General features: G+C 37.4%; 1 long non-coding RNA gene across 2 annotated transcripts in view; it reads left to right on the forward strand.

The window, feature by feature from the left end:
• The window catches only part of LOC124237025 (uncharacterized), a 137,488-nt gene that overhangs the window by 55,929 nt on the left and 59,532 nt on the right, over positions 1-22,027 (forward strand). The gene's annotated exons all lie outside the window — the stretch shown is intronic.

Genomic DNA, 22,027 nt, shown 5'->3' on the forward strand with positions numbered 1-22,027 from the left:
TCAGCATATGCCACAGGGCAGCGTCTCAGGAGGTGGCCACTCAAGCCAAGAGGAACATGGCAGGACTTCTTACGTTCTTCCCTTCTCCAGTGTAACCTGAGCTCCTTGTGGTACAGGTGTCCTGGCATAAGTGTTGTCTTAGGTTGGTTTTAGTCTGTAAAATGGGAGAATAAATAAAAACATTTAAATGTTATAGTGTTCAGATGTCCCACGTTAAACACCCAAACAGAGTAGTGGCCAAATCTTCCGAAGTTTTTTAAAAATTAAAATTATAATATGCGTATGTTGAAAGTGTCAATTTTTCTATGAATTTTATTACACAAAACCATTGTTACACAAATTCCCCCTAAACTCTCTTCCCTTTTTCCCCTTCTCAGAGGCCATCATTTTCAACAAAGTAAGCTGATTCTTTGTATTTATTTCCACATCTTCAAATGACGTGTTTCTGTTGCTGCTTCTTAATATTTCAGGTTAGGTGTTGCTTGTTACTTCCTCAGAGAGTAAGGAGACTTTAGCTGTCTCTCACAAACCCCGTCACCTACACACACCCACTTTGGTCCTACATTTTTTTTCAATACATTTACTTACAATTTTGCTTAGGTTCGTACCGGGAGTTTACATTCTTATGATCATGTAAATACTATTTCTGACTGAACCATGCAGTTTTTTACGATTACTCTTCCTTTCCTGCGCAACGTTTTATTTTTCCTGGAGTTAACCATTGTCTTCGTTTTCTGGTTGTGTATCTGATTGTTTTTCTGCATTCTTATCAACAGCAAACTCTAGGTCATTTTTCTAATTCCCCCTTCAGTACATGCTAACATGTATTTTGTGGAATTCATCTTCTTGGAGAATCTCTCTGGGCCTGTGGCTCTGCACTTGTTATTTGCGATCACTCACTATCATACCGTGAATTCTCTTTGATTCTCTCTGATGTTAGACTTCTTGTTCCCTGGAAACCACATACTCCTCTTCCTTGGTTTACTCTCTTGTTTTGGTTAACACAATTTTCAGAATGTGTTTGGAAAAGGGTGCATCAAGGGTACATGTTTGGAGAACTTGTGTGTTTGAAAATAATTTTATTTTATCCTCCTACTTTACTGGGAGTTTGTCATAGAACTCTAGGTTGGAAATAAATGTCTTTCAGAAATTTGATGCCATCGTGCCAGTTTCGACTTGCTTCTAATGTAACACTAGAGAATTCTGGGGCTATTATAACTCTTGAGTCTTTGTTTTCGACATGTCCCCTCTACTCCATACTTTAGCATATTTTGTCCTCAGTATGTTAAAATTTTATGACAATATGTCTTAATATGTACCTGTTTTGTATGTTTTGCTGGGCACCCAAAGGAATATTTCAATCTGAAAAATCATGTCCTTTATTTTTGGTAAATTTTCTTTGTTCTCTATTCCTAAAACTCCTATTAGTTGAATGTTAGTTCTCTTGGACTACCCCTCTGATTTGCTTATCTTTTTTCTTCTTCTCTGTTTCAGAGTCTCTCTCTGTCTACTCTCATGTTTATTTTTTAAATTTATTTTTCTGGTAGATTTTCTCAAGTTTATATTCTAACACATCTATTGAGATTTTCATTTCCATTCTCAGATTTTAAAATTTTTCCCAAGTTCTTTTAGATTCTGTGGACATACCTGTTAAACGATTTTTGTTTCACAGATACAACATCTTTTCTTATGTCTCTCAGGATATTAATAGTTTGGAAGTTTTCTGCCTGTACTGTTGCTGTTTTTCCAAGCTGCTTTTTCCTCCTGTTTTTGTCTGTCTACATCTTTCATGATAGAGATTTTCCTCAAATGTCTGATGATCTTTGGTTGTGTATTCATATTAGAAGCAGGGCACTAAAAGCTGACTGGAAACAATTTTTTCCTCTAACATGATATTCCAGGGACCAGAATAAACTCTTCACCTGAAAACAACTTAAAATGATAAATAAAAGTCTTCTTGAATGCATCCATGTGCTGGCAACCTAAGAAGGTGTTTAGAGCAGGTACTGAGTGAGAGCAGGCACTCAGAGGTAAGCGCAGCCACGAACATGGCTTTCACCCTGAAGGTATTTACTGAACCTGAGCTCAGAGGGTGGGGGCCAAAGCCCAGGCCTCCCCAAGTTGTCTAAGAGGAGGGGTATCCACAGAGTCGAGATACCATAGGACTGCACCATTTGAATAGGATGAATACAACCTTCCTTGTCTCCCCCAACCCCCAAATGGGAACTTCAAGAAAAACTACCTGTCTCAAACTTGGATTCTGAATGTAAGGGAAAAAAAATCCCTGAGAATTGGTAGCCACAGCCCAGCCCCTTTGCTGATGTGCAGGCTGAATCCACACAGCTGGGGGGAATAGTATCTTCTGAGAAAATAACTCTCAACCTCGAATTCTGTATATAGTGAAAACTATCGTTCACAAATGAAGAGAAAGACGTTGTTAGGGAAAACTGATGAGTCTCTTCACAAGCAGTACACAGCTTTTCAAATAGACATAGAACATTTATAAAAGCTAGCCACACATTGGGCTATAAAACGTTTCAATAAATTTTAAAGATGGATGTCAGACAGACCACATGCTCTGACAACAATTGTTAGAAATGATAGCAAAAAGAAAATTAGAAAAACTCCATAGGTTTAGAAATAAAGAAAAATACTTTTAAATACTTTATGAGTCAAATAAAAAGTCATGATGCAGTTTAGAAAATATTAAGAACTAAACATTATCGAAAATACTACATATAAAATATTGTGACATTCAGCTCTAGTGCTACTTAGTAAGGGATTTATAGTCTTCTTCTTTTTTTTTTTTTTTTTTAAAGATTGGCACCTGAGCTAACAAATGTTGCCAATGTTCTTTTTTCTAGCTTTTTCTCTCCAAATCACCCCAGTAAATTGTTGTGGGTCCTTCTAGTTGTGGCATGTGGGATGCCGCCTCAGTATGGCCTGATGAATTGTGCCATGGCTGCCCACGATCCAAACTGGTGAAACCCTGGGTCTTGGATGTGGAGTGTGCGAAGTTAACCACTCGACCACAGGGCCGGCTCCAGGGTTATAGTCTTAAATGCTTTTATTATAAAAGAAAGGATAAAAATTGATAGAAAAAGCTCCATCTCAAGAAGTCTAGTCAGGTTAAGCAAGGCAAACAGGAGAGAAGGCACAAGTATCCAATGAAGAGTATAAAAAGGGTGACAGGTTTCTGATGCTGTAATAACAACAAATAATCAAAAGCTACTCTCAAGAACTTCATGCCAAAAACTTTGAAAACTTAAAGTGGCCAAATGCTCTTAAAAACTGACTCAAGAAGAGATAGAAAACTAACCAATAAAGATTTCAAACCAGTGGCTAAAAACTCTTCCTACAAAGAAGTCTCAAGGACCAGGCTTTTTAAACTGGAGAGTCCTTGCAAATACTTAAAGAATTAGTAATTCCAATATTGTGCAAATTATTCCAAGGTGTCTAAAAAGTGGGAAATCAGTTACTCATTTTAGGAGCCTAGTATAATCTTGACAACAAAAACTCGACAAAGAGGGCATAAAGAATAAAGATGACTAATCAGACTCATTCCTAAACGTATACACTAGATTCTTAAGCAAAATATTAGTCAGCCAAACCCAACAATGTGTTAGAAAAAATTTCACGACCAAGTTGGAATTTGTCCATGAATGTAAGTTTGGTTTAGCATTAGAAAATCAATTAGTGTCTAACAGATTAAAGAGAAAAGTCATATAAATCATTTCAATGTGAGAGAAAAGGCATTTGATAAAATTCAACATCCTATTATGGCAAAAACTCTTAGCCAACTGGGAATTAAAGGCATATTCCTGATAAAGGGTGTGTGGAAAAAAACTATACTAAATATAAAATACCAAGTGATGAGGTATTGAAAACATTCTCAGTACTATTGGGAATAAAAGAAGGATGTTTTAACATTGTATCGGTAATCTTAGCTCAGTAAGGCAAGAAAAAGAAATAAATTTTGTAAAGATAGGAAGGAAGAAAGAAAACGGCTACTATTTGAAGATGATTTAATTGTGTACCTAGAAAATTCCCAAGAATCCACAGCTGAATTGTCAGTTTATAAGAAAGCATTTCAAGATTGCCATTTATAAAATCAACTTAAAAGTAAATTTCCTTTATATAAATCAGCAAGCATTTAATAAGTGAAATTTAAAAATGTCATTTACAATAGTGTGAAAGTATCAAGTACCTAGAAATAAATCTTGTAAAATAGCGCAAGGTCTTTATGGAAGAAATTATAAAATTATATTGAAAGACAAAATATCTCAATAAAAGGAGGCATTTATCATGCTCAAGGATTGGAAGAATCAAACTTCCAATAGGTTTCCTTATTTTAAATTTGACAAGCTGATTCTAATATTTATGTACAATTGCCAAGGTCCCGAATAGCTACGATATTTTTGATGAAGAATGATGTACACTGCCCCACTACATACCAAACTTATTATAGTAGTTAAGTCAGTTTGGTATGGCTAAAGAATTAAGCAGATCCGTGGAACAACAAAAAAGAGCTCAGAAATAGACCCAGACACACATGGATACTTGATTTACTGTAACAGTGGAATGGTCCTTTAGTAGGGAAAGAGTATCTATTTCATGATTGGTTACAGAATGAAAAAAATGAAATTGAAATATTACCTCACACCACACACAAAAGTCAATTCCGTGTAGATTAAAGATCTCAATCTTTAAAACTTTTAGAAGAAATATAGGAGAATTCTCTGTCTCTCTCTCACTCTCTTCGTCTCATCTTCTTTTTGAAAGGACGTTTTCTGTGGGTATAGAATTCTGGGTTGGTGGTCTTTTCTTTCATAATTTTCCATCTATTCCATTGTTTCTGTTGAGAATTCAGCTTTCGTTTTAATTATTTGAAGATACTTTTTTTTTCTTTGTTTGCTTTAAAATTTTCTAGGCCTAGGATAATGTTATCTTTATCCTAAAAGTATTTGTATTTTCTTCATCTAGGCATCTGTAGCCACTAGCAGTCAGGGATTACTCCAATTCAATTTTGGAAATTGAAATTGTTTGAAGGATAACTTTAGTTCCTATGAGGCCCTATTTACTTCTGATACATCCTAATTGTTAGGATGTAGTCCTTTAGCAATCCAGTCAACAAGGGAAAGATTCACTGGAATCCATCGCCCCTCTTTTTTTTTGAACCTGGTTAGCCCTGAGTTAACATCCGCTGCCAATCCTCCTCTTTTTGCTGAGAAAGATTGGCCCTGAGCTAACTTCTGTGCCCATCTTCTTCTATTTTATATGTGGGATGCCTGCCACAGCATGGCTTGATAAGTGTTGTGTATGTCTGCACCTGGGATCTGAACTGGCGAGCCCCTGGCTGCCGAAGTGAAGCACACGAACTTAACTGCTACACCACCACGCCGGCCCTGAAATCCATACCCTTTAATCGCTAAGAATTTGGATCTGTCTCCTTAGCCCTTCATACTGTCAGAAATAGTTCCATCTTGATATTCTGATCACTTATTTTGAGTGTATCTTAGTATGGCTTTGTTACTTCTTGTAAAGCTCACACATAGTCTTAAAAACATTTTGTTCTCAATTGTGATACTCAGACATTATTTTGCAAATTTTTTTGGCTGCACGATATTCTGTCATTTAGTGTCTCATTAACTGTTCCCCAACAGTCGAACATTTACAATGTTAGATTCCTCATTTTTCACTAAAATAAATATTTCATTGAACTTGTAAATTAAAAAAAAAAATCATATTTCTCCTCACTGTTTTTCCGGATAGACTCTTAGGAGTATAATTACTGACTATTTTAGGGATCATGACACATACTGTCACTTTGCTTTCCAGGAAGGTTTCACTTATTTGCAACCCAGACTAGCAGAGCCTGGGAGCGTCGGTCCCACCGTGCATGTACGAGCTTTTAAAAAGTGTTAGCCAATCTAAATGGCCAATCTAAATCCAAGTGGCCAATCTAAGAGGTCCAAAGGCATCTTGTTTCATTATAACTTGTTTTTCTTTGATTATTAATGAGGTTAAACACTTTTTCATAAGTTTAACTATTTGAATTTTCTCTTATGTGAATTCTCTTGATGTCCTTCGCTCTTTTTTGTTTTGTTTTGTTTCTCTTATGATGTTTGTGTTTTTCATCTTCTGACTTTCTAATGTGGAATATAGCTACCAGATGGTTTCCTAACAGCACATCCACCCACCTCTGCAGGACAAACAGATTTCACTAATGGCAGAGTACCAGCTATAGGGGAAAAGCGACTCTTTTTAAAGCTTCCACTGCAGTTGGTCCTAGGACGGTTTTTTGTGTGACAATATTTTCTGATGATGCTGTACTACCTAGGTCACAGTAAGGAGTTTGGATTTCAAGTTTGAGGAGAGTTACAGAAGGTTCCCTTTAGTTATAACAAGTCCTCCCATCATTAAAAACCTTCAATTGTTATTGTTCTTTGAATACCCTCTATACTACCTAGCGCAAACCTGTATGGTCTGACCCCAGCCCACCCTCTGCAACCCCGTCAGGAGTCACCCTCTTCCTTGCTCACCGTAACTCAACAGCATGAGACTTCATGTGTTTCTTAAAACATACCTCTTCTCAGGCTCATGGCCTTTGCACATGCCATTCCTGCTGCCTGCAATGTACTTTTTACTTACCCTTTGCCTAGCTAACTCCTCATATCAAGTCTCAAAGTAAGCATCACTCCCTCTCCTGCCTCCTTTTTTCTCCCTCTAGGCTATCTCTTAATGATCATATATTTATTGGTGATACTATTTATGTGTACGAATTTCCCCTCAAACCGCAGGTAGGCTCCATCAGAGAGGGGCAGCTTTTGTTTTGGTCTCTATGTAATTTCTGTTACTTTGAGTAGTATCTGTCTCATTTGAGACATCTAGCAAATAAGAAGATAATTGCATTACTGACAAGCTGACCAAGTTAAAATGTATAACCTTTAGTATACAACTATTTAATTGTAAGCCTGGAAGCCAATTAGAGCTCCTATTATATCCCAAACCATTGTTCTTACCACTAAGAAATTAGTTCTTATGTATGCGCAAAATAAAATATTTGGAAATATTTAAAATTTTTCTTTTTAACTTGTACTCCTACTGGTAACATGCATTAGAGATGTACATTTTGATAGATATAATTTTCTCTTGAGGATTAGATCCAGGTTTCTCTGTTCTACATTAATAAATTTCTTTCTTGCATGGACCAGAATCCATTCATCTTTTTGCCTTTTCTGTAGTATCTGGAGTGGATTGTGTCATATTTTGCTAATTCTTGTTTGACTAGATAACTGGCTTCTAACGAATTTATTGCGATTGATATGCCAGTCTATGGGCTCTTCTCAAACAGATGCAAGAAATTGACTTTACCCCTGATGGAAACATTTTGCTAAGGGCCAACAATAACAAATGTTTGCTTTTTTCTCTTTTTTTGCTAGCAAAGAAATAAACCTATATGGAGATTTACACATCACTCTTGGATAAAACCTTTTTAACTGACTAAGAATTGTGTCATTGGATATTCTTCATTTTTGGGGGGACCAAATCAGGGAGAAATGGCTTTTTCTATGCTATTGTAGTTTGGCCACTGGTAACAGTACAGTTGTTTACCTGTCAAGTTAGTTCACATCCAAAGATTGTTTCTGATCAGTTTTCTCTTTTTGGCAATACAGTGTTTCTAAGGAGCAGGAACTTAAATTTGCTGGTTAGTACATAAGAAGCTCAAAAACCAATTATTCAAGTTTTGTTTTTCTGCTCAATTACCAGGGTTAACATGGGTCTGTCTTTTGAATAAATACATATGCAGCAAGGTCCCCCAATTTTTCATGGATGCTCATTCAAAACATTTCCCAATGAGGAATAAGTTTTGTTGGCTGGATCAGCTCCTAGGATCTCTGAGTTTTGGGAAAAGTAGGGATAAAAACTAATGAAAACAGGCTAAGTAGATCTATTTAATAAATAGAACAGGGGTGGGATTAGGTCTGGGTGTCTGTTTTTGACAGTTAGTTGTTGATGGTATGAGATCAGGAGAACAACTGCAAAGTCTGTGTAGAATATTGACAAAAGCAGTAATGAGGACAGAGGATTTTTTTTTTTTTGGAGGATTCCTCCGTAAAAAGAATATAAATTTCCTTCTGGTCTTTCTTTAAAAGATTGAATAAAGAACTAAAACATTTAAAAATTTTGGCTGCTGGACTGTTTTCACCAAAATGGTACTATATTGAGATATTATATGGTGCCCTAGGTTTATTTGGGTAACATATTTTTAAGCTTGGACAAGATGATTGTTAAAATCCTTTCTTTTTCTGAAGTCCTGTGGAGGTGTGATATCTTTAGAAGTATACGATGGAGCCTAGAAGTTTCTTACTCAAGTATAAGAATCCATGTTATATTACCATTAGTAATGACATTTTATTTTTATATCTGAGATGAATATGCTGTTAGCTCATCGACACAGCCTCCTATTATATCTTCCAGTTTTCAATAACAGCTTCGTATTTACAGGATCCTAAACTGGACCTTAGTTGGGTTTTTGTCAAAATCTGTCAATTTTGGCTGGCTTTGGTTACATCTCAGATCATCATTTTATTGACATAATCTGGGCAAAGTAAGGGAGTGAGTGCTTGAATGGTTAGTGTGATAGAAATGCTCAGAATATGCCTCTTCCTACCATATGTTGATGTAAGAAATTAAAGGGCTGAATGGTGGTAAGAGAGGGGTGTGGGCTAGGTGAATGGTGGTGATAGTGGTGGTGAGGCTGAGAGATTGCAGAGAGCAATGGGGTTCCCCTTTGGCCTGTGCATCATACAGAGGGAAGAATCCTCAGGCTGTCCTATGGCTTACCGTGACCCCGGGTCTGTCTTTAAGACCACATTTTTGATGTGTGATCTCCAGGGAGTCCACTCTGCCTCTGGAACTTTGCTCAATAGGATTCTGGATGCCAACCAGATCTTGCTAACTAGATGCACTCGTGTGATATTGAGAAGAGGGGAAGTGAGGCAGAAGTCATTTGCTGCTTCAAATGTCAATCAAAGTCATGGAGATATGAATATCAAGAGGCATTGTGAGTGGCTGGAATCAGTTTTTCTGGCTCCATTGGTCCCTAAGATTGAAGTAGATGGGCAGCCTACTGAGACTTTACTTGACCTGTAAAATTAGAGGTCAAAGTTGCAATGGTTGTAGAGATGCACTCAGTGTTCTCGTGTCTGATCACCACTTTCATGGGTGTTGAGAGGCAGTTGCTGAGGCTTCCTGATTTCCAAAGTAGAGCCACTGTCATATGTTCTTGAATTCAATGTTTCCAGAGGCAAACTCCTAACTCCTGGTATTCTAGACTTTCCACTGATTTCAAAAGTGTCCTAGTCCCCGAATTAAATATTTTGTTGCTTACAATAGCTAGAACATTTTTTGTTTCTTGAGTTCAACCTCCATGGATACCATATTTAATACTAGGAGTGGGGTGATGGCACTAGGCCTTTAAAGACAGAAAATTGGGATTGGTTATCTGAGCTGGTTGGATTTGAATGCAGTTATAATCTGGTTACTATTGGAAAATGAGATACCGGTTGTTCATGGCATGTAGTGGCAAAGCAGTTACTTAAAGTATCGCTTGTGATATCCTTGAACCAGGTGCTGTGTGAAATGTGTGTTTTGTCAGACCAAGTGTCTGTTGTTTCGTTAGGCCGTGAAGGCAGTAATGAAAAATTCAAGATGAGGTAGGTTAGTTGCTTCCCGTTATGCTAGAGAACTTAAGGAAAATAAGGACGAGCTCAACGTTCTGCTTTTCTGGCTCAAGGCACTGGGTCCAGGGAACTTCTTTGACTGTTCTAGATGAATCTCTCATATCTTGTAGCCGAAAGGCTAAGGTAGCTGAGAGAAGGGGTCTGAGCCTATGGGTTCCAACATAACATGAATTCATATTCTTGCCAGATTGCTTCTAAGAAATTGAAATGTTGATAGGGAAAAAGTGAACCAGAATCTCCTTGAAATAACAGGGGGCCAGATATTCTTGAAGATTATTCCTCGACTTTTTCAATGTGCAAAATTGTCTGTTATCTTTATCCTTGAATGACAGTTTGTCTGGGTGAAAAGTCATAGGGTCACTGTCTTTCCTTGAGGAGTTTCTGGATGTGGCTTCTCTATCTTCCAGATGTGGTGCAGCTACATTTACACTATCTTCTATCATAAGTGGGCTTCACTATGTTTTAACCCTATCTTGCTTTTGAGAAATATGTGAGATTGACTTTTTCTCCCTTGTAAATCACTTGGTGTTTTTGCCTGGCTTCTCAGTGCCTATTTTCTTGTCTTCTTTAAATTTTACCTGTTGCTATTTACTTGTTGACAGTTATGGGCTAATTTTTCTTGGGACACACTGTACTCTTTAGCATATAGATTCAAATTCTCTGTCATTTCAGAAAGTTGCTTGAATTATATTTAAGAATATGTGTGGTTCCATTATTTTAGTTTTCTTCCTTGAGTTGTGAAAAATTTCTTTTCACTACTTTCTCTATCTATAAACTTTTTCTCTAATCCTTTTTATCTCTTTATTTCCATTTTTGGGGTTGATTTCCTCTTTTTATCCTCCAAGTCCTTTGCTGTACTTCAGCAGTGTCTATTTTCCCTCACACACCTTCTTTTCATCTTCATTTCTGGATAATCATGTTTTTTCCTCTGTTCCTTCCTTAAGCCATATGTTCGTGTTTCGTTGCCTCCTGTAGCCTCATTGTTTCTTGAGTTCTTGACTCTTGTACCTACAGCTTTGTGCTCCAGCATCATAGAAGCTATCACCTCCTTGAGGTTTTCAAATTAACGGTGAAAATGTCTAGTCACAGTATTCATCTCTTCAATGGCAAATTTTTCTGGAGACTAGTCCGTGTCTGTCATTTGTCTGTGTCTGTCATTAGTATTTGTAGCCGCCTCTGATGCAGGAAGGGTTAATAATCACTGGAAAAGGCTTGCCAACAAACTGTGACCCAGAGGTGAGAAGGCTGGTCAGCCAATGATGGGTAAGACCTCCAGGGGGAGGCAACCTAAGCCGGGCGCGGTTTCCTGGGGGCACAGATGGAGACACGATATTGATATCAGGAGCAAGAGGAGCAGTTGCCTAGGAGGACTTGCCTGCTCTGAGATAAAATATACAAGCACAGCAATAACATGATAATATCAAAACAGAGGCCAAGGGAGGGCTCCTTGAGAAATCACTAAGAATTCTTGGCATCCGCTAATTACATTGTCCAGAACACCTGTGTATGTTTAACAGCTGTAAGCTATGTATATATTGAAACTCTGGTTATAATAAACTCAGAGTGGCTATCAGCCCTCTCCTCATCTATCCTGGTGTGTACATTGGATCGCGACACTGACAGTATTTCTGCTCCTTTACTCCTTTTCTGTGAAGTAACTTTGAGTCGATGTTGTAAATGTCTTTTTGGGTAACCTGTATTTGAATGAGATGAGTTTTTATGGGGCCAGGTACCTGTAGGAGGCTCACACTGGGGAGGGGTCAGGGCTTGTTTCAGGACAATTGAAATTTGTCTGATAACTCAGGCTTTTGTGTACAACTTTGGTTAGCCTTTACTTTTCCTCAGGAGATGGGCAGCTGTCTAGGGAGGTCCTCTCTGTGTGTATATGTTTGTCTCTTTACAGTACAAAGTTTTCCTTTTCTCTTCCTTGCTCCCTGCAAATATGGCCTGTTTGTGTGGCTTCTCATTGATCCCCATCTTCTTTGCTTCTTGGAACCAAACCAGGCACAGGGAAATTCCTAAGACCAGATGGAACACGTTCTTTCAACTCTTACAAAAATCGGGGTTTAGGTTTTGCACCGTAGAGTGTGCCCCTCGTCTCTGAGAAGACTACTTTGCCGGCTCTTTCTGTCATCCTAGAACCCTCTTGGAACTTTCCCCTCACCTTTCCTTGATCCCGCCTCCACTGCTTTTGGGAATCCTTTCACATGTTTTGTGATTTGGGCTTTAGCGATCTCCCAGTGGTGCTAAGGTGGATTTTGTATTTTGGATCTCATTCTCTAAAAGTCAGTGTTATGTCTTCACTTAATTCAACTCATAATCACTTAGCATGTGCTGTGTGCCAGTCTCTGGACATTGGGGCTCTAAAGGCAAATTCTTTGTTTTTGAGGACTTTCTATAGAGGGTGTTGAGAAAAATCAACAATGACCAAAACCAAAACAAAACACCAAAAAAGGCAGAACGTATTCAATGTCTAAGCAGAGGTTCAAAGTGATGGTTTAGAACAAACCTGGGGAGCAGGAAGACGAGGCAGTTAATAACAACACCTTGGGGCGAGGATCATAGGACTCCGCATATGGTAGGTGCTCAATAAATAGTTAACAGCTCTAGAAGAAGATTCATTTTCAACTGAGAGAATAGAGATCTATAATAATCCTGCTCATGGCGCAATTTCTGGAGGAAGCTGCACACACAATTTTAAGATAGTTTGGTTCATGTAATTATTGCTCATTTTTCTTCATCTAGGTTTCCTTCTGGAACAGGTCATCTCTCTCACAGCTGATATTCTTTTCATTAACTCTGTTGCCTTTGAGGTAGACTTTGGAGAACGGGTTTAATGTTGACAGATGTATATAAAAGGGAGAGAGTTCTACATAAAACACATGACAGGGCCAAGACCACGTGAATGGGAAATCACGGCACCATGGGAAACGTCTGGAAAATTTATTAGGGCCACATTATTAAAGGCTTAGGATACCAACCTCAAATGCCAATTAGTTTTCTGATAAGCAACTTTGTTTCAAATAAGATTATAAGAAAACTAGATGAATTTCCCATAAAATCCCCCATTATCTATGTCTATCTTGAAAGATAACAAGATCTAATTATATGTATCTATTCTTTAGGAAATTGACAATGTGAGGTTCAGTTTTATAAAGTGCTAGCTTTCTAATTGGTAACAGCAAAATATTTAGTCATTCATTGTTGATCATCAGTGTCATTTATCCTTTTATTCTTTTAGTTTTATTTGTTTATTACTATAAAAGCTTCAGTACACCCTTCTCCTTTTCTTTGTTCCTTTCCCCACTTCATCCCTCTCCTCTCCTCTTCTCCACTTCCCTTCTCTGCTCTTTTGTTCTCTCTGTATTCAATTGATTATCAATCAATCAGTTATTCATGGGGGCATATACTAGATGCCAAGTAGCAATGATTTTTTTTTTACATGAGGTGCCTGGATCTTTACCATTTTAGGCACAATGCTGTATTTTTCATACCATATGGTCTTTGAAATGTTTATAATGCTTTCTTTTGGTAAAAAGAATTTGTTTACAGATGTTATAAAATCAAACATTACTCTTGGCTCACATAATCATAATCACCATCAATACCACCATAATAACAGTAACCTTTGGGTTGAATAGACCAATCAATTTTGTAATCCGTTATACTCGTTTTCTGATCTTCACTGTCGTGGCTTTTACGCATTTGTGAAAAAAAAAACAGAGAATAGAAGCTTGGTAGTTTACATGCTGTAAAAATTAAGAGGACATGACTTAAGATGAAAGGAGGTAATGATTTAATTCTGGAGTTGCTGAGCTGAGCTCTGGTGGTCTGGGAAGCTCTGGGGAAAATCCAGATATTGCCGTGACAGATTTGGGTTGGAATATTTTGTGAATGCAATAGCAGATGCACTTATGGAAGGCTTTTCCAATCAAGATGTTGCCTCACATGACCTTAAGACATGATGATTCTTCCAAGGCTCTAGATTTGACAAGAAGTTTTCTGTTTAGCCAAAACTTGAAAATTATTCCTCTTCATATGTTATTTAAAAAGACTTATTTAAAATTACATGGTTTGCAAAAACTATTAACAGGATATAAATATATGGTCTTTAAGCCAGTAAAATCTATTTATAGTCTTTAGACAGCTTGAATTAAGGTAAATAGCCTTTATGGTAATTTTCCTGAGGCTATAAATATGGCATATGTGTCTCTGTATCTTCAGTTCCACTGATGAACTTGAAATAGCAGTAACTGAGCCTTTTTTGAGACTCTCTATGGGCCTTTCGTGTCTATTACACAGGTTGTTAAAAGTATACACCTTGGAAATTCCCATGGTTCCACCTAGGTGTTAATAGTCAGATTTAATACATTCAAAAAGTTTGACAATTTGTCCATGTGGTCTTTGATCTCTTGAACCTTTGATACTGAGGCACATTGATTATCTTTACACACTGTAAATTCGCTTGTAATTTTTTTTTTTTTTACTTTTAAGCACTGCTAATAAATAATATGCATCATATTTATGACCACGTGTCAGTCGGCCCAATTCAAAGTTAACCTACAGGAACTCTGCTATCTGACAAATATAATTGAATCCCATGAAACTATCTTATTAATCTTTTATTATAAATTATATATAATTTTTTTAAAAATCAAGGATGGATTTGAAAAACATGACAATTCTAAAAGTTATAGGATTAAGAGAAATTTCGATTATTTGTTTGAATAATGGGAGCTGCACATTGACAATAACTATTCATACTTGGTACCAAGATCTTAATTTGACATGATGGTATGTTTTAGTTTTGTTTAGGTTTACTGTCAAACCCTAAAAACATTAGTAAATGGTACCCGCGCTTTTAAATCATAAAAGGAAACCTAGATTTGTTTGCAGTTTTTTAATCTGTTGTTAATAAACTTGAAAGAACACAGCCCAGTCTAATAAACACATCAAACTAATGGGTACCAGAGCAGTTCAGAAGAGTGTTTGTTGTTTGGTGTTTAGATTTCAGTCAGAATTAATCAACAATGGATGGGGCCTGCTGTATTTATTAGCAACTCAAATCCCTGTGATTTAATGCCAGGTCCCTTTGACTCATTCCAGTGAACGCTGGCAAGGTTACAGCACTGATACATACTTACATCCTCGGGTCTTAAAAAGAAAGGGAAAAATAGAGCCTAAAATCAGACCACAGGATTGGCAGGAATTTCCCGAGAGCCATTTTGAATTTAGCCCTATACAGCGAGCCTGTGAATGGGAAGCAATTGATTCAGGAACACTGGAGCCTCTTCTGCCTGAAGGAGCCTTCAGCTGTGCAGATGGTTTGCTGGCGTAATCCAGTCTGCTTTTGTCTTTTATTTTATATATTAGGCTACTTTCTTCTCACACTCTATATTGCTTTTATTTTCTCCCTCTACTCAAGCCTCTAAATTTCGGGGGCAAGGAGCGGTTGCAGGGCTTTCGTGAGGGTGGCTGCAGTCTATATGCACTATTTCCCCCAGATTTATGAGTACATTGCTGGCAACGCTGCTTGCTCATCACACTCAGCGCCAGGGCGTTCTTTGTACAAAAGCGTCAACTTTTGAATGAAGTCTCTGGAAACAGATGTACAGATTAATCTCTAGAATGCATTTTTATGAGGCTCCAAAAACGTGCCTACTCGTGCAATCGCCCTGGTTCTAGACATTTATTTTTTCAAAGTGATCTCATTTCTTAATTACAAAGACTTACATTCTTTACTGTTCATGTTCAGAAAATTCCACAGCCGTTAGCCATTCTTTCTGCTTCCCATGTCTGGGGGCTGCCTTTCGAGAGCAAATTATTTGTGGAAAGATATTATGTATCTGGAAACTCTTCAGTGAAAACTTGATGGAGTCACTGTTACTCCAGGGACCATCTATCTCCCTTAGAAGATAAGATTTGCCAGCACTCCCCTCCTACAACTTCCTATGGGAAGATAGCGGACTTTTGGCCTGATAAGCAGTTTCACACTGAGTGAGTTCTTGCTGTCTCACATATCCTTCCACATCCTTCCCAGAAACAGAGTTTTCTATCTTGCGCTAGGTCATACCATCATTTTTTTCTCATTTGGAGGTGACTTTTGAAGAAGGGATATACCCAAAATGGACATTTGTTCAAGTAGTTCCATGTTATAATATTAGGATATATCTGAAAGTGTTCTGAAACAAATCTGTATTTTAAAAAAAGAAACACTGAGAATGTTAATCACATACCTCTGCTTTTTCTTTAGTGCTCTTCTGCCCAATGACATGTTTCCTTTCAGCAAATAGAAGACTTTGTGGGAATGGTGTGGGCTTTTTTTTTTTTTTTTTTAATTGTAAACGTTCCACACACAGAGAACAAATACCACAGAATCCACCACTTTGGAATGACTTGATACTGAGTCAATGTCCTTGTTTTCCCTCCTTAAAAACTGTCTCTTCTATTTATAGGGGAAACACATGCAGAGAGTTCCTCTTTTCTTATCATTAAACAATGTGTGTAATGCATTTCAGCTGAGATTTTAAAAAAGCTCTGGTTCTTTAAACGTTTGTATATGATCGGCAAACGTCCTCACATACAGTAGTTTTTTTCACTGTTGTAATCATTCTCTATACACTCAGCACTTTCTTTGTGAGGGACATTTATTTTAGTACTTCTGTACTTAATTTTCTTATAGTATCTTGTATCTTGAGGGCATTGCTTGTAAAGAGGAACTTGGCTCTCAAGTGAAAAACGTTTCAATATAAGACCAAGTGCAGATTTTTGACTACAGATGGCGGAGGAAATGGATTTGTATCCCTGTTTATTCCTTGGAATAATAGACAACAACATTGATGAAAAACAAATCAGAAAGGCCATCTTCAATGAAACTAGGCACATGCAAACTTTGTAAACCATGACAACAAAATATAGGTGCCCAAAACAGGGAAATTAGGACCAAACTGAGATAGCTTCAGCCTGCTGGCACACACATCTGTGATCTCTGGCAGTAAGTAGAGAGCTTTACAAGTTGGCTGTCCAGTCCTAAAAGGCCCAACCAAGCATCTCTCCCTGGAATGACCAAGTCTAGGTGTTTGGACTGGCTGCAGGAGAGTCATTGAATTCCAGTTTACACAGCCAAGGAGGAGCAGGGTCAGGGTGTAAACACAGAATTACCCAGACATACCGTTTCATCACAAGTAGGTGACCACTAGGAAGAAGGAAGATGTTAAAAGGTAAACAGATTTGTTAGGGAATCACAGACAGCTGAAGACTTCTGTGGTCTGCTGGAGCCAACTCATGTCTGCTCTCTAGAACCAATTAGTAAATTTTTGAAATTTTGCAAGCTGATTGTTAAACACAGTTATTATTAAAAATTAAATTATAAACTTACCATAAATTACGTTAGAAACAAAGGTAATAAGTACTCAAGACTCATCACTCCTTAATTACCATATTTTACTCTTATCTATGTTCTTGAGATATTTACATCGATTGTATCTGATTGGTGAAAATATTATGCAGAAGTGCCCCACCGTGCATTTCTTCCCAACCCTGGGGTCAATGAGCTCATGTTGGTGGTTTGAAATCAGCCATAGTGGAAGTATTATAGCATGAAAATCTGCAAATGCTACAAATCAGCACTTGATTTATTGTTTTGTTTATTATTTAAAGTGATGGGAAATATGTTAATAATGCTGATTAAAATTAACAATGAATGCCTGTAGCACAAAAAGTTGAGGAAATATTCCTGTAGTGTTTTAATCTGTTATCTGGTTCAGCAAATAAGTTGCTCAAGTCATTGATGAAGAAGTGAAGTTCCCAAGTGTACATCTTTGCTGTTTTACTTTCATCATACTCGTTAACATAAATGAAAATGTCGTCCAGTGTTTACGTCAGAACCACACGTTTGTCAGTCACAACCATAGATGGGGTTTGGCAAAACTCATTGAAAGCACTCTGGGAGAATCAATCAGCTATATGGACTTTACAATTCCTTTTTTATTATTATTTTGTAAATTGTGTGCTATACATCTTTTATATTTGTAAAACTTACAATAAGCTTATGTATGTGTATATAAAAGGCAAGTATGCAAAAATGTATGTGTATATAAAAATGCGTACATTATTTTTAGGATAGTCAGTTAAGTGGTTATGAGGACCCACAGACGCTTTGCAAATGCCCCAGCAAGATGTCCTCTTCATTCTGTGCTGAGGCATGGGGACGGGACAAATGGAAGTTTAACAACTTGAATTCAGGGAGCATGTAAGTGGAGATACACGTAGACCTCAGAATTAGTGAGAAAGTGCTTGGAGACAATATATTTGAATTCAAGATACTTGCAGTCCCAGTTCTCCGCCTTGGCTCCTCCCATACCAATCTCAGCTGGTCCTGAAAGAACTATCCGCATTCAAAGACATTTTCTGAAAAGAATGAGCACGGGATCTATACACAGGTGTTAAAGACAAAAGAGGAATGGGAGCTAATCCGTGTAAACTGTCACCTAGAAGGTGCTCCACAAGTTATTATTATTTTATTATTGCTGCTTTTATATAGGGCAGATGATTAATTCACATCACAATAAGGATTATGCCCCCAAGTAGAAAAACCATTTCAAACATATAGTTCTTCACACTATCAAATAGATTAATGACAATATTACTTATGTGAAATTATAAGGTCATAGAAGGAAAACAATGAATCGAAGAAGAGAAAGTTATGAAGGAAGGAAACTGTTCCCAGAGAATTTGAGAATTTTGGACCAAGCCAAGTTGTTTGAGTATAAAGGACACAGACAGATCATTTCAGATGTGAAAGAAGGCGAGGAAAAGAATACCCATGCATCTTTCTTTAAAAATGTACATGATGATGAAATCTAAACAATATATATATACAAATTCCTTGACTTGAAATCAGAGAAGATGGTCTCATTCTAATGCTCTTAGAATCTTAAAAACAAACAGACAAACACATATCTGGGCACAAAGAAGCCTCTCAATAAATTCTATAAACTAGAAAGAGTGCATAATATAGTAGTAGATCATAGTATACTGAAACTAGACATTTATTACAAAAATAAAATAAAGTCCCAACCATCTAGATTAAAAGCAACAATCACAACAAAAACAACTCCCAAACAATTTTTAGACCAAAGAGAAAAATCAGAACTGAACTCACAGAGCATGTAGAAAATAACAATAATAAGACACTGCATATGAGAACTTATGTTATAAGCTGAAGCCATGCTCAGGAGACAATTCATGGCCTTGAGCACAAGTGAAATAATCTTTTAACAGAATAAGGTAGGAAAGGACCTGTAAAACTATCTTTAGGAAAGCAGAAGTAAAGATTTAATAAAAGTAACAGCAAAAATTAGTAAATTAAAATACAAGAAAATGGTAGAACTAATACATAAATGAATCTCCCAGTAACACAGATAAATCCCTAGCTAATCTATTTAAAAAGAAAAAAGAAGATAGTAAAAACACACAAAATTAGAAACCAAAGGAAAAATAACCAGATGCAGAGGAAATTGTGAGAAATATTCAGGTTTTTTTCACAAATACATTTGAAAACCTGGATCCATCAATGATTTTCTAGGGTCATGCATATGACAAAAATCAATATCAGATGAGAAGGTAAACTCAAACAGAACAATTGCAAGGAAGAAAATGAAAAAACTTATGAAAGTGCTATCTCTTTAAAAAAGATCAAGGCTCATGGTATTTTAAATGTGAGTCTTTCAAACCTTGAGAAAAGATATCGAAGCTCCACATACTGGAGCTGAGTAGAGAAAGGCTTCCATTTTGTTTTTACAAAACTACCACAACATTGAAACCAGATGCTGAAAAAAGAAAATTTCACACCTAGCTTACTAAAGTGGAAATAACCCAAAGTGAAGTTGAATGAGAGTGGAATACTATGTAGCCATTAAAAAGGAAATTGTATATATGAATATGGAAAGATCTTCAAATATATTATGAAATAAAAATGGAAGGTTCAGAACAGTGTATATAATATGTGTCCAGCTGAGTAAAAATATGCATAAATTTATGAATGGTGTGTTTGATGAAGAAACTGTTGATGGTGGTAAGTGACATTAGGACTGGGAGAAACTATCAGTTTTCATTGTATCTCCCTTTTGTATACTTTTCTTTTACTTTTTAAAATTGTATTATTTGTATTATTTTCATTAAATCATTCATCAGATCCTTAACAACAAAATAGAATTTGCACAGTCAGTAAATTGCCCAGCTCCTACGCTGAGCATTACACACATGACATTTATCTTAGGTGTGTTTTTCACAAGATATCAAATAAGAGTTTTTCCTTTCATTCTTTTTTTTTTTTTTTTAAGATTGGCACCTGAGCTAACAACTGCTGCCAATCTTTTTTTCTTGTATGTGATTTTTCTCCACAAATCCCCCCAGTACATAGCTGTATATTTTAGTTGTGGCCCCTCTAGTTGTGGCATGTGGGACGCTGCCTCAACATGGCCTTGTGAGCAGTGCCATGTCCACGCCCAGGATCCAAACTGGTGAAACCCTGGGCCGTTGAAGCGGAGTACGTGAACTTAACCACTTGGTCACGAGTCCGGTCTCCCTTTCATTCTTTATTAGTTGGAATTTACAAGTGGAATCACTGCTCAATATTCCATGGAAAACTTGACCTTTCAACAAGGTCATTTCAAATCATGAGATTTGAAGTGCACTGACCCAGTTTTCTCAGAAATGTCCATTACTTTAAAGTGATATTAGTCATTCATTTTCATCATATAGTTCCAGGTTTTTTTTTAGCTACTTAAAGAAAGTCACTACTGTACTGAACTCTAGAACAAAAACCAGCGTCAAGAGGTCTCACTCTTTTTTCCCCTTAATAAGTTAGGAATCTTGACCTTCCTTTAACATTCAAATAACCAAGTTTCTGGAAATCTTAGTTATCTGGCAACTGTACAGTTTATGTCAAGTTTTTATGTTGGTGGGTTTGACTGTTCAGTCTAGTGGGTACTATGTGAAATGCATCTGGGAAAATTTGTAGAGGGAGTCCTGTTCTCTTGCAGGATGCTCTGGAAGCAGATTCCACATGCTAATAATGGAATCCTCAGGGAGATGATTTTCTTTTTGTGAGGAACAAATGTTTCGAACTGTTTTATGAGAATTTCAGTGCTTGCAACGTTCAAGGTGTTGTACTATGACTTGTTGGATTAAACGGTGTAAAGGCAACAGGAATTCTAGTGTACAGAAAGTAGAAAACACCAAGAAGTTATTGTCAGAGTCTGTGATTGAGGGCAAAGTTTCATTATTAAGGATTTTGGAGACACAGGTTGCCAAAGTTGGTCTTAGACCTGATGCCCACTTCGGTGCATTATTAAAGGAAATTTTGGATATATGATACCTGGATATTAAAATTTGTCCTACCTTACTATGTTTATCTAGCTGACACCAACTTTAGAATTCAGATATATATGATTTTGGGGGATTGACTGACCATTGGAGCATTTACAAAAGTGGTAAGAAAAATGGAGGAGGGGCCGGCCCGGTGGCGCAGCCGTTAAGTTCACACATTCCGCTTCTCCACAGCCAGGGGTTCGCAGGTTCGGATCCCGGGTGTGGACATGGCACGGCTTGTCAAGCCATGCTGTGGTAGGCATCCCACGTATAAAGTAGAGGAAGGTGGGCACAAATGTTAGCTCAGGGCCAGTCTTCCTCAGCAAAAAGATGAGGATTGGCAGTAGTTAGCTCAGGGCTAATCTTCCTCAAAAAGAAAAAAAAATGGAGGAATCCTCTTAGTTTCAGTCTGGGGATGCTTCCCAGGTCCAGGACTCTTTTCCAGCATTCTTGAGCCCGGGCTAATGAGGTGTTAATGGAGTGTTAGCACTGGCTACTAGACCAAGGCATCCAAGAGACAGGAGGATAAACACTCTTTGAAGTGTGTGCCTAATCCTTTGAAGTGTGTTTCTAATGGGAAGATAAGCACTTTTCCTGTCTTAGAGATCCTTGGTTTGATGTCCACACCCTATGGCATAGATTCTAGGCCAACACATTTGCTCTTTTCAGGTGATACTTAGGGAAGAAACTCTGTTAGTGGGGTGGTTCCAGGACTTGGCCATCTTAACGTTTGATCTGGCTGACAGGATCTCATATAGGAAACCTCCGAATAATTGTAAACTGGCTTAGGTGCCTTTTCTTATTCCCCACCCCCAAGAGGCAAATAAAGCTATAAAGTAGGTGCAACCAGGGGCATAAAAGACCAAATGCCACTCTAAACTTTCCTCCTCTTTGACTTCCCCTCACTC

The sequence above is a fragment of the Equus quagga genome, chromosome 3 (genome assembly GCF_021613505.1).
Source record: "Equus quagga isolate Etosha38 chromosome 3, UCLA_HA_Equagga_1.0, whole genome shotgun sequence".
In the NCBI taxonomy this organism is placed as follows: Eukaryota; Metazoa; Chordata; class Mammalia; order Perissodactyla; family Equidae; genus Equus; species Equus quagga.